The 12,468-nt window shown below is 41.0% G+C and overlaps 1 protein-coding gene across 2 annotated transcripts in view; it reads right to left on the reverse strand.

Annotated features, from left to right (window-relative positions):
- The window catches only part of KIAA1671 (KIAA1671 ortholog), a 1,398,419-nt gene that overhangs the window by 1,262,848 nt on the left and 123,103 nt on the right, over nucleotides 1-12,468 (reverse strand). For both annotated transcript variants that reach the window (XM_069619385.1, XM_069619384.1), the window contains exon 2: nucleotides 7,020-7,062. The gene's annotated coding sequence lies outside the window, so the exon portion shown is untranslated. The remainder of the gene's footprint in view (nucleotides 1-7,019; nucleotides 7,063-12,468) is intronic.

The raw sequence follows: 12,468 nt of genomic DNA on the forward strand, positions 1-12,468 counted from the left end.
TTCGCTATGGCAATCAAAGTACTGGCGGAGTGGCTACGCAGATATCATGGGCATAGAGGCCTGGCGATGGGGAGCGAGGGAGCTAATCTCTTTACATGCAGACAACACGAGAGTATACATTAAGGACCCTACGAATAACGTAGCCCCGTTAACGCAGGAAGTTGAGATTCGGAGAAGCCTCAGGCCTTAGAATCAATAAGACCAAATCCTCTCCATTTCCCCTAAACGAGAATACCTCTTGACCACTAGACACAAGGATTTAGTTAGGAACATCAAATGGTTACATATCTGGTAGTACGGGTGAGTAGGGACGCCAAAACACTACTAGAAGACAACCACTACAAATATCTGCAAGTATTAAAATCCAGCGTAGAAATGTTGGGTGGGGTGGGCTGTCCCTCTCCCTCATGGGAACAAAAGCAATCGCCAAAATTTTAGTGGTACCCAAGCTCCTCTACATCTTCCAGAATATCCCGGTCTGGCCGGGGTGGGCTTTTTCCAGGAGATACACTCCTTACTGATCAAACTGGCATGGCACCCTAGGAGCCCACGCATTAGCTGGGGAACGCTGACTCAGCCATGGGAGAGAGGGGGAATCGGAGCACCGGATGTTGAACTATATTTCTTAGCGGTGCAACTGTCCCTCACGAAATATTGGTTGCCGGGGACTCAGGCGACTCCTCACGTCCACATTGAGCGATGCTCGGTGCACCCATTTTCTCTCCAGGGAATGCCAATCTCTGGCAAATCATAGGACAGGCGCAAGTTCGACCCGGTTGCATGCACTATGCACGCAAGAAAAAGAGCACGGAGAAGGCTGGGAGTGGACTGCCTGTTTGACCCAGGAATCCTACTCTGGAACATAGAAACTCTGGCACCAACCTGCGATAAAGCTATTAGCCAAGAATGGGGGAGAGTGGGCGTAGCCCGTATGGACGATATGTACCCTGACGGGACATTAGTCTCTCAGGAACAATTCGCTGATAAGATGGGGGTGGTCTTCAGCGCACGATGAAATACCTCTGAAAGAGGGCGGCCTTCAGAGACTGGTCCTCGGTGTTCCCAGAAATGCTCCACACCACGCCGTTGCTACGATACATTAGAAGCTCCCCAGCGTGCAAGGCGGTAGTGTCCGCATTATATAGATTACTCCAGAAGGACTCACCCCGGGAACCATTGAAATGTAGAGGGAAATGGGAAGTAGATTCTGGGGTAGCCGTCGCAGACAGACAATGGGCAGTGGTTTGTGGCACCACGCATAAGGGAGCTTTTAACTCTCGGCTACAACAAATTCAATTTAAGGCGCTGCACAGAGTATACATCTCCCCTGCAGGCACACACCAATACAACACCACAAAACCCGCCAACTGCCCACGATGCAAAGTGAACCCGGCTGATATGATCCACATGCTGTGGGCCTGTGATAAATTACGCACCTTCTGGGAGGGAGTGGTTCAAGTCATGTCAGAGATGCTAGGGCATCCAGTTCCAGGGGAGCTGCTATGTTGCATGTTTGGGTGGCTCCCAGGGCTACCGAAACAATAACGTAGGCTACCATCAACCTGCATGATCATAGCCAGGAGATGCATTCTGTTGAAGTAGACACGCGCATTCCTTCCGCGAGTGCAAACATGGCTGAGACCTAATATGGTTTAGTGACACGGACAAGGAGTACTCGAGCCTGTGTGGGCAGCAAAACCGGCTCAAAAACATCGGGAACCCTTTCACTGCCTACCTATTGGCCAGGGAGGATCCCCATGAAGGATCCCTCCCCGAGAACAGTGAGCACGATATCATTCACTAGTGGTCCCAAATGGGCAGAAGTACAGAAACTCCAGGAGAAAATAGGATCCCCTGACCACGGAAAAACCCCTTTCCGGATGCAACCAAGCTCCCATGATAACCAACTGAATGATTGTATGCCCTAATGTCCGATATGCAAATGTGAAGCAACTACCTGTTTCTGTAACGAATGTGGTAGATTATGTTTCATGTACAAGGCCATTGTTAATGAGGTGTGAATTACTTAAAGAAATAAAATAAAAGATACAGAAAAGTTATGCGCTAGAATAAGTTCCCATTGAAAATGAATTATTTATTCACTCAAGATATTCATAAGAGGAACATTCGTTGTATTCACCTATCCATCATGCCCACTCACAGGAGTAGGTTCAAGGGAATTGCTGATGGGCTCACTGGTGCAGAATAGGGGAAATTGCTATTACTGATCATGAGGACGTTGTAATCCACTTGTATTTCGGAGAGTTGGTGGGGGTGCATAGAGTTCACTGTAAATGTAATTCTTCATTACTGCAAGTGAGGGTCTTTTTGTATGCTTTGACAATGAGAATGAGGCCATTTTAAGATAAAAGGCTGGCTATTGCTCATTTTTAGGTGTGGGGTCTATGGAGAGTCTCATTAAGTAATAGCTATGCCCCTCATAAAAAAGGAAGCCAAAGAACAAACAGAATAACTAGAGTACATTTTCAAAACTGCGGAAAGGAGTTAGAGGATCACAAATGGGAGGAGATGCATCCATCATTAAGAAATGCCAGGACATAAATGAACGCAATTGTAAATATTCAAGCGCATAAAATCTTATTCTAAGAAGAAGATTTTCTTGGTAGAAAAGGAGGAATCTGAGAGGCTACAACTTTGAGAGTGGCAGAGGCGAGTAAGTCCTTTAAGATAAGGTGCAAAAAACTTTACCTCCACCATTAATAATTTTAATCTTTTTATGAGTCTCTTTGTAACCGTCGCAAGTTCTTTGCAAACTTTACTCTTCCTTCACAATGCAACAACAAAGTTCCTTGGTCTTGATAGCTCTCCCTCAATAGTGCTTCCAGAAAGACGGAGGTGTTCAGACCACCGCTTTGGAAAATACATAATGAGGTTATTGAGAAGCTTATAATTCCCATTATAATGCAAACAGCTCACTCCACTGCAAATTCTAAATTGGGTAGAGACTGTGGCCATTTTAAATGGTTTCCTTGTCTTAATGTAGATAAATAATACGCAAGATTTACTAAATGCTTAGCTAAACGAATGCAAAATTAAGTCATCTCAAAATGTATTTATGTGCTTCCAATGAATGAGTGTTAAATTCTTTCCCTATTGGGACTGTACATTAGTACAATCTGGTTTTGGATGTAGGCTTAGGAGAATGCCTATAGCTTTTTATAATGAGCTAAAGGTGACAAGATCAAAATCTGTTCCAATTGCTTAGCACAAGGGCCTCCTCTTAAATGGTTACTTGCACCATCAAGAAATTGAAGGACTATTTCTGCAATGGGTTGTGATTACAACATCCATTTAGCAGCTTCACTGTGAGGTAACAGCAAGTTCAATAACAAATATTTACTTCAAAACCTGGTTTTCTACAAGAATATCCACTGTGAAGAATGTGCGAGTTGTAGATTTTCTTGCATTACAGGTTTTAAATTTAAAGAATAAGCTGCCACCTCTTGAACTGAAAAAGTACTGACCACCAGATATGCCGCTGAATACACTGAACATAGTCTTGAAGTTGTCAGGAAGTTCCTTCATTCCATTTTTTTCTGCAATCTGGCTTTTGCCTTGTTGCTGCTGAAGGATACGTTAATCGCACTGATCTGACGACAGCAAACCTAGCTGGAGTTATGACTTTTGGACACTCTTTGGGAGGAAGTGTCCAGAGCTTTAAAACATAAGAAGATGAACTAGATTGCGTGCAAAGAGTAGGAGGTTCTCTCGGTATGACCCCAATCCTCTTACTTTGGTATCGTCAAGTGCTGTGCATGTTCCACATAATGTCCACATGGAGCTTCAGAGGAATCCGAGGCTGGTCTTTGATGTTTCCATCTACCAGTAGGCAAACATTACAAATGTATTGAAAGGTGGAGTCCATGGTCAATGTTCACCGTCTGAAAGACTTCCACATTTCTGCAGAAGAGTGGTGGGGTCACTACTCCTCCAATCTTGCACCAACCACAGCACTATTTTTGCTCAACTATTCAGTCTGACATTTCTGTTCATAGCTTGCAGACTCATCTTCTATCTAGATTTCTTGGACTTTGGTGTAAATGGCCCATTTTGGTTTATCTTGGTTTAACTGGGGACTGAGCCCGTATATTACAAAGTGTACCTCTCTAAGCTTCTGTATAAATCTTGTGTACCCATTAATAAAATCAATTAAAAAAAAATCCAAACCTTTCCTGCTGCCATCCGATTTTCGAATTGTTGCTTAGAGCTGGATTACTTTAAGATGGCATGGCAAAAAATGCACATCTTCATTTCTTGCGGCTGCAAGCTTGGTGGTGGCTATAGGAAATAGGACTGAACCACTGTTATTGGATTTAAATTAGCTTCACCTACACTTCAGATACAGTTCAAGGTGTGCTATCCAACCTGATACAAGGTCAAGACTAGGTTGGTCTCAATTCACTGGCAGTGAAACTATACTGCTTCTAGGCAGACCTACTTTTTTCAAAATGTTGGGTTTCCCAAACCGTGAGTCTTTTCAGCATCACCTTCGTGTTGGCAGAATTTCGACTTCCATCAAGCTTTTGCCACCCCCATTTGGGAGGTGATTCTATGGGCTTGAATATTTCCCCATAAGGTTGCCTTTTATACAGTGTCATATGGGGTTAATGTTTTGCAAGGGATACGTTTTATACCTCTGCTACATCAACATTGACAAATTAAAGTAATGGGTGTGAAGTACACATGTAGTGTTGTGTTTATTATATACTATGGAACCACCTGCAGATTGTCATCCACCTCTCTATGGACATAAAGTCACCACCATGCCCCCCCGAAAAAAAGGCTCTTAATTTAGTTGTCAGAGAAGGTTTAATTCCCAGGATGCCAGTTTGGAATGATCATGGATTAGAAAGCAAGCTTGGCATGGAACCGAGTGCGCCAAAGCCATTTAGATTCGGTCAAAAGATCCACTTTCCTTGCTGCATCTTGGAGGTAGCATGCCTCGCTAAGAGGAAGAAAAGTTGCTTCTGGTTTGCCAACATGGAAGATTACCTACCTGGGAAGAGCAAGGCAATCCCTCGACTGTTTAAATACTTGTGAGAGCAAATTCTTTTTAGACTATGGCACATGCCTGTTTTGTGTCCATTTCCTAGGTAGAAGCCAGAGTGTCTGCCAAGGAGGGTACCTTTTTAAAAAAATGTAGGTTTCTTAAACTAGGAAAGAAGTCTGCATGACCAGCGCAGTTCTGGGACTATTGAATGCACGCAGAAACTCCTTTTCATAACATTCCGTTTCAGCTTAGTCTCTTACACTACCTTCAAGCATAGTGTCTCAGCGGTTCACCTTGTAATAATACCTTGCAGTTTGCGATTGCACTGCAGGAACACTATCTGCACATACGAATGCCATTCCATCCTGTATTCATTCCATTGAGCTGGTCCCTTTCCAGTCCGAAATACCTTGCGCACTAGCCAGCTGTGCAAAGTGTATCTTCCCCCTACAGCCAGGTTCACCGGGAGGCAACAGGCTATCCAGAGTCTTCCTCTGAAGCTTCCCATTTGCAGGGGAGTAGTATCCGTCCACCCCCAATTTGTAATAGCAGAGGGCCAGTCGCAACCTTGTCACAGCAAAAGCATTAGTATTGCTCCCATTTCCAAAAGCAGAAGGAAAGTTAAATCCTCTTCACAACAATAGGTATTTAAGGTAGTGCAGTTAGGAACTGGTGTACATAGTTTTAGTGGTATTAAGGTCTAGTCTCTAGTTATATTCGGAGTACAAAAGAGAAGTGTCAAATTATACATTGGGAACAGGGCATACAGTATTCAAATTCCCTCGATCTCCTGCTCCATCTTCAGTGCATGAACCTTGAAATGGGTGAAGAGTGAAAGAGCAACTACCGGAGCCAGGTACTTTTTCAAACACTTTATAAAAGTGAATGAATGCAATTACAGAGGTTAAAGAATAGTTTCTATTCAGAGCAAAGTGAACTATTGAAGGTACTGACAACGGCAACCATTGTTTCAAGAAATAATCAAGAAAACATTAAAAGAACTACACACTATCCATATTACATACAAAGTCAGAATGAAAGCCCCATTGAAATATCAAGCAATTAAAGTTAGACAGCTGATCAAGGTAAAAAAATGAAATGCACCAATATATCTCCTCCAAGGAAACTTGCTAGGTTTGCAGGTTATGTTAAAAGAATGACGTTTTTGAATGTGCTTCTACCCATTCACAGCTACATGAAAATGGAACATGCTGAATATGCAATTTGAATTTTAGGATTCTATAGTGAAATGATAGCCAGAAACATTCATACACATCTCTCGAGAGATCGAGCATATTTATGAACAGTACAATATATCATCAGATTGACATTATGAGTACAAATTGTTTGAATAACTTATTTCTGTTAGATAGGACAGAATGTATCCATTATATTTCATTTTAAGCTGTGAACTCAGTGAGCCAGAAGGTCTGCTTGGGCAAGTCAGCTCTTTTGTGAAGCAGGAATGTCCAGACTCCATAACATTAACTTGTATCAATGCATAGAATATTGAATGGGCCCATCTGTGTTTACTGGGGGAAAAATGCCCATTTCTAAAATATCAAAATAAAATAAAATGTTTAAAAAAGCCAACACATAATGAATTCCATGATCAGGGTTTTCCTGATCTTATTTATAGAGTGATGTGTGCCCATTGAGTTATTGCGTGTATTATCAGATATTGGTCTGGATTTAGTAGAAGAGCATGAATCATACATATATAAAATGATAGGTTCAAATGTATGATTTATTAATAATTGTCATATTATCATGGCTCCATTATGCATGAAGGCACAGAAATCTCTGGGTTCAGATTATCCTGAATATCTGAATATAACATTCTTACAAATGGCATGTCCATGAAGGGAAGTATTCAAAACATGAGCATTGCAGCTCAATTTTGACAAAAATGCCCTTTCCCACATTGGACTGAATGCAGAGGCCTTTTCCATAGAAGTACCATATTACCAGAAAGGGATTTTGGAAGCAGATGGACAAAAGAAATTACCTGCTGAGCTGCCTGAAGCCGATCGGTGTCCCCTGCCAAGAGCCTTTGAAAGACAGACAAAAAAAATGGTATTATGACCCCAGATTTTATTTTTAAAACATTTATATATTGTTGGACAAACTTCCAATATATTATAACATATATATTAACATCAGTAACAGTATATAAACTCCAAAGTCCATAAAAAATGGAATATACATTGCCCAATAACACTGTGTAATACAATGTATCAAGATAAATAAGAAATACATCTAAACGTCGAAACTATCAGCATCTTGTAATCTACAAACAAATGGCTAATGGACGAATACTGTGCAGACAAATACATGTACAAAACCGAACCCCCAAAAACTCATAAGTTATTGAAAGGGCTCCATCACAAGGAGTTATAGATCTTCACAAACTTTATTCAACATTAGCACTTTCTCATATTTAGACAGCATTAACATTTCAATTTTCCAATCTTCTGTAGCAAGTTTGTTTTATAGGTTTCCAGACTTTTACAGCAATTATCAAAGCCTTATCAATCCATTCATCAAACTCTTGCAAATTGAACACTCCCATGACGCAGTAACAGAACTCTGTGCGCCACCGATCTCGGAAAGACAATGCTCAGAATCATATCTATTCTGTCCAAAATCTATCTCCAGTAAGTGCATACTCGTGAACAACTCCAAAGTTGGTGTAATAATGTGCCTCTTTCTATTCCACATCCCTAGCACAGATCATCTTCCAGTAACTTTAATTTATGCATTCTGACCGGAGTCCAATACAAATGCCCTGTAATCCTTTGGCTTATTAATCTCATTCCTGCATCCATCTTTGCCCTCTGTCCCACTTTGAGCAAGTCATTCCAAACCTCCTGTGGTATCTGCAAGCCAATATCTTCTGACTATGCGACTCTCAGTTTTATCCACAAATTTAAATGGACAGGTTCTAAGGGCATTAGATTCGTGTAGGTAGTAGGCACACTCTGTTCTTTTCTATGAAATAGGTTACAAACGCCAGGTTTTGATTCTAACGCATTGTCCATCATTCCAATTCTTGCAATCACCAGTGTTCTTAGCTCTGCATAACGGTTCAACGCACGTCTGCTTAGACCAAAACGCAATCGCAGCTCTTCAAACTCTAATACTCAGCCCTCTCTCACAACATCCCTCACTTTTAAGATATCCGGTTTAATCCAACTTAACCAACACATGCTTATATTTTGTATTTGAGGTGCTAGGTTATGCCAAAGTGAAGCATCATAATGGAACCATATCACTTAGTCATTCTCCTTGAACCAGGTCACTAAGGCTGCTTTTGTAAATGCTATCATTGGCAACCTCATACCTCTCCCTGATAATTTCTCCATTGTGTATAGATAGTCTATGCAATAGGCCGTATAGACATCTTTTTCCACTTTCAACCAAATTTGGCCGGCTGTGCCTTCATTATCAAAGTAATGCTTTGCTTTCTTTAAAGGGAACCCTCTATGATGCTTTACGAGATGTGGGTATCTAAAATCCCCCTCTTTGACACTGCGTAGTAAGATGAATTTCAGTATTTCCGCACGTTTACCTATTCCCCATAAAAAGGTATCAACTTTCTGTAAGACTTTCTTGGGCACTGACAAAGGAAGGAATTGTATTATGTACAGCACTTTTGGTAATAGAACCAAATTATTGAATTAATTTTTGCCCATACGAATAACGCCAACCTCTCCCACTTCTTAGGTCAAGCAACAGTTTCACAATTATTATATCAATATTTAGTTTAACTATTTTCTTTAAATCCCAAATAATGTGTATGATATGATAAGTCATCTAACGAACGCGCCTGTGCACAAGTGTTTCTGGGCGCGACGAGATAAGGAATAGAGGACAGAAGGAGGATAAAACAAAATTCTTACTAGACCTTGTGTCATTGAGATCGTGCAAGTGAGGGGGGAGGGAGAAGCACCAGGAGGGTACTTCAAAATACTGAACTCCAAGCGGTGACCACCTACAATTCCCATGACGCAAGTACATTATCATCACATTTCATTGAAAGTGGGAAAATGTCCATCTTACTCCAATTGATCTTATGTCCGGACAGCTTCCCAACTTCTTCAAACATTGATTTCAATATTGGACCACATTCCTCCAGATTTGAGAGTAATATCATGTCACCTGTGTATGCCAGTATTTTCAGTTCTTCCCCTCCTATTTGAATCCCATGTATTCTATCACTCTGCCTGATGTATGCTGCTAATGGTTCTAGAGCCAAGTTAAATAAATATGGGGAGTATGGGCATCCTTGCTTGCTACCCTATGACCATGGAAACAAATCTGATATTAATTCATTCGCTTGAACCTTTGCTAATATATCCCAATGCAAGCCATTTACTACCTTTATGAAAACCAGGCCAAATCCCATTATCTGTAAGGTGTATTCCAGGAACATCCAATTAACCCTGTAAAAAGCCTTGTCCGCGTCAAGAAATGCCACCACTGAAATAGTCATATCCCCATCCTTCATCCCCAATACATCCAAAATCATTCTAATGTTATCATAGCCAAACCTTCCCGACATAAATCCCACTTGAGATTTCTCTATCAGATCGCCTATATATTCACTCAATCTATGTGCTCATATTTTAGTAAAGATTTTCAAATCCACATTCAACAAGGACAGCAGTCTCCAATTGTCACAATGTTTATAATGTTTGCCTGGCTTGTGGATCAAAACAATTAAGGCGTCCCTCATTGTACTACACAAGAATCCTGTTGATACAAAATTAATTTAAAAAAAAAAAAATCATAGGAACTTCGCTAAATGTGTTGCAAAAGCCTTATAAAAGTCAGCTATCAGCCCTTCAGGTCCCAGGGATTTCCCTGCATTAAGGGTCTGATTCATGGAATTGTTTTATAATGGCACAATCCCATAGGAAAACGTTCCATGAATAAGGCCCTTCGTTTTTTAATTGCATTTAGCACCTCACTAGTTTCAATTTCTGCATCCATCCTGTCCCCCTACCCCCCGAACCCCCATCAGCCGGTAGAGTTGGAAGTACAATTTTTGCAAAAAAAGCTACCAAATCTGTAGTTAGGAAATATTTCTTACATATATAGTTTTGAATAGTAATCACAAAAACAATCAAAAGATTTTGATTGTGAAAGATTTCATGAACTTATTTTCAGCTAATGTTCTTAATGGGAATCATTTTGCATTCCTGGAGAAGTGCAATGAGAACTAGAATTTCTAAGAATGGAGAAAGTGCTTGTATAAATCTACATATATTTCTTGAAATAAATGACAAAATTAATTTCATTGTTTAAAAAAAAAATCATCATCAATACCTTAAGTCTCAGTTTAAAAGTGCACCTTCTCTTTGTAATGATTCGTATTGCAGTGACTGCGGTGTATGGCAGAATAGGTTATCTGGGGCTAGTGAATAACCTCTCGGTACTGGTAGAAGAGACCACAATAGCACTACATGCTTGCCAGTGTCCGGCAAATCAGTGGAGAGGATTCTGCTCTCACTAGCACTGGGGAGTGGACACGAGTCTATGAATATCCCACACACTGTGGGCGGTAAGGGGACAAGGAGAGACTCTACTACGGAGGAGTATAACAAGAGAAGCAACCAATTCTAATGAAGAGGATGAGCCAAGTACTCTGGAACAACAAACAAACTGAACAGAGATCCAGGCACTGATGAGGAACAGGTATGGATGAGGGCATCATGTGTATGGATTAAAATAGGAGAAAATGATCTACTAGAAACACACAAAACGGAGGACTCTTTGCCACTTTTCCTTTTCTTGGTCAGTCTGACAAATATTTTACTAAGCCCTGAACGCTTGTACACAGTATTCAAAAACATGGTCCAAACCTAGACATAAGTGGGTGCGTTTTTGTAATTGAAAAGGTTCATTATAACCTATGGCATTGATCCCACTGGAAAATCAAACTGCAAATGATCACATATTTGGTTAGGGTTTGCTCAATTTGTGATCCGGGATATTCATCTTGCACAACACATGATGAATATTATCTGGTATCAGGGGTCTACGAAAGTAATACTTCAACAATGAGAAATATTTCTCTCTTGATCGATACAGAATCCATGTTGAAGTTCTTGAGGATAAAGGTAAAACAAATTCTTGATTCGCATCAAGCTTCATTGCAACAATTAAGGATTAGATTTACCCCAATTCCTTCCACCAAACACTCAAACATTTGAGACTGAGTGAAGCAATGGCTGCAGGTAGGGTGACGGAATCATGGGATGACATTAATTAAGCAGAAAGGCTCAACAAATAATAAAAGAACAATAAGCAATTGAATGGCAACTCAGTGGATAGGGTGTGGCTATAGGGCATGGCTGCCAGTAGCTACGATTATACCAATGCATTGAGGCCTTTAGGTATGCACGTCTTCATCTGCTACACATTTTCTTGGGGCTGTGCACCCCATCTGCTTGTTGAAATTGGCCCATGCACCATACATACCAACCAGAAGGTACCTATAAATGGGTCCTCTGATGTCCATAGCAAGATCAAAGTTATTGTGCACATATGGTGAAGGGTTCTTGAATGATATGCTGCTCCTGTAAATTGCATATTGCTCCTCATTTGAAACTTTAAAGATTCAATAAATGAACGTCAACATATGTAAATGCACAAAGCGATAGCGCTCCCAATAGCCTCAACCCACATGGAATGCTGGTGTGGCCTATTTATTGAGGACGCATGAAAGAATGCACACTTTTTTGTGAGGTTTTTCATAATGTGAAGTGATATTTAGATGTATGAAATTAGGAAATGTAATTATAGGTTTTAAGTAGCTGTGACAAAGTAGATTGATGAAAAGGGATGGCTGGTTTCATGCACCCTTATGCAATGATATGTTGAGTTGATTTACACCGCACACCGCTGTCATTTGCATGGTCTGCAGACGCTCTTGTGGCTCTGTGGGTAAAGTGGGGTGGGTTTTGTAGTGAGGGAAAGAGGAATTGGACAGATGTTGTGCTGATCCGTTTATGCATGTAGAAGCAGGAGTAACTGGAGTCTGTGCATGTGAGCTTTCTGCGTGTGCTTTGTTTTGTGCACTGGGGGCTTGTCGTTTCCGGAGGTGCGGCATCCAGTGTTTGTGGTGTTTGGTGTCAGGAGGTTATTAGGTTTGTAACTTGGTTATGCATTTGTGTGTTTTAGCATGGTGGTTTGCTAGCCCATCTGGGCATGTGTGGTAAGTGTGAGGCTTGGGGTTATGGAAGAAAAAGGGGAATGGTTGGTGGGGTTTGGGCGGTCTCTGTGGATTGTGCAAGTGTATTATGTTTTCTTTTTGTGGATATTTATCTCACCGTTTCTTTATTCCAGGATACAGTGTATGGATGAGGTTTGGGCATTGTATGCGGTTGGAGTGGTTTGGTTGTGATGGTTGTTGTGCAGTTGTTTTTGGTACATTTCTAGCTCGGCGAGTT

The sequence above is a fragment of the Ambystoma mexicanum genome, chromosome 10 (genome assembly GCF_040938575.1).
Source record: "Ambystoma mexicanum isolate Mex_15411 chromosome 10, UKY_AmexF1_1, whole genome shotgun sequence".
Taxonomy (NCBI): Eukaryota; Metazoa; Chordata; class Amphibia; order Caudata; family Ambystomatidae; genus Ambystoma; species Ambystoma mexicanum.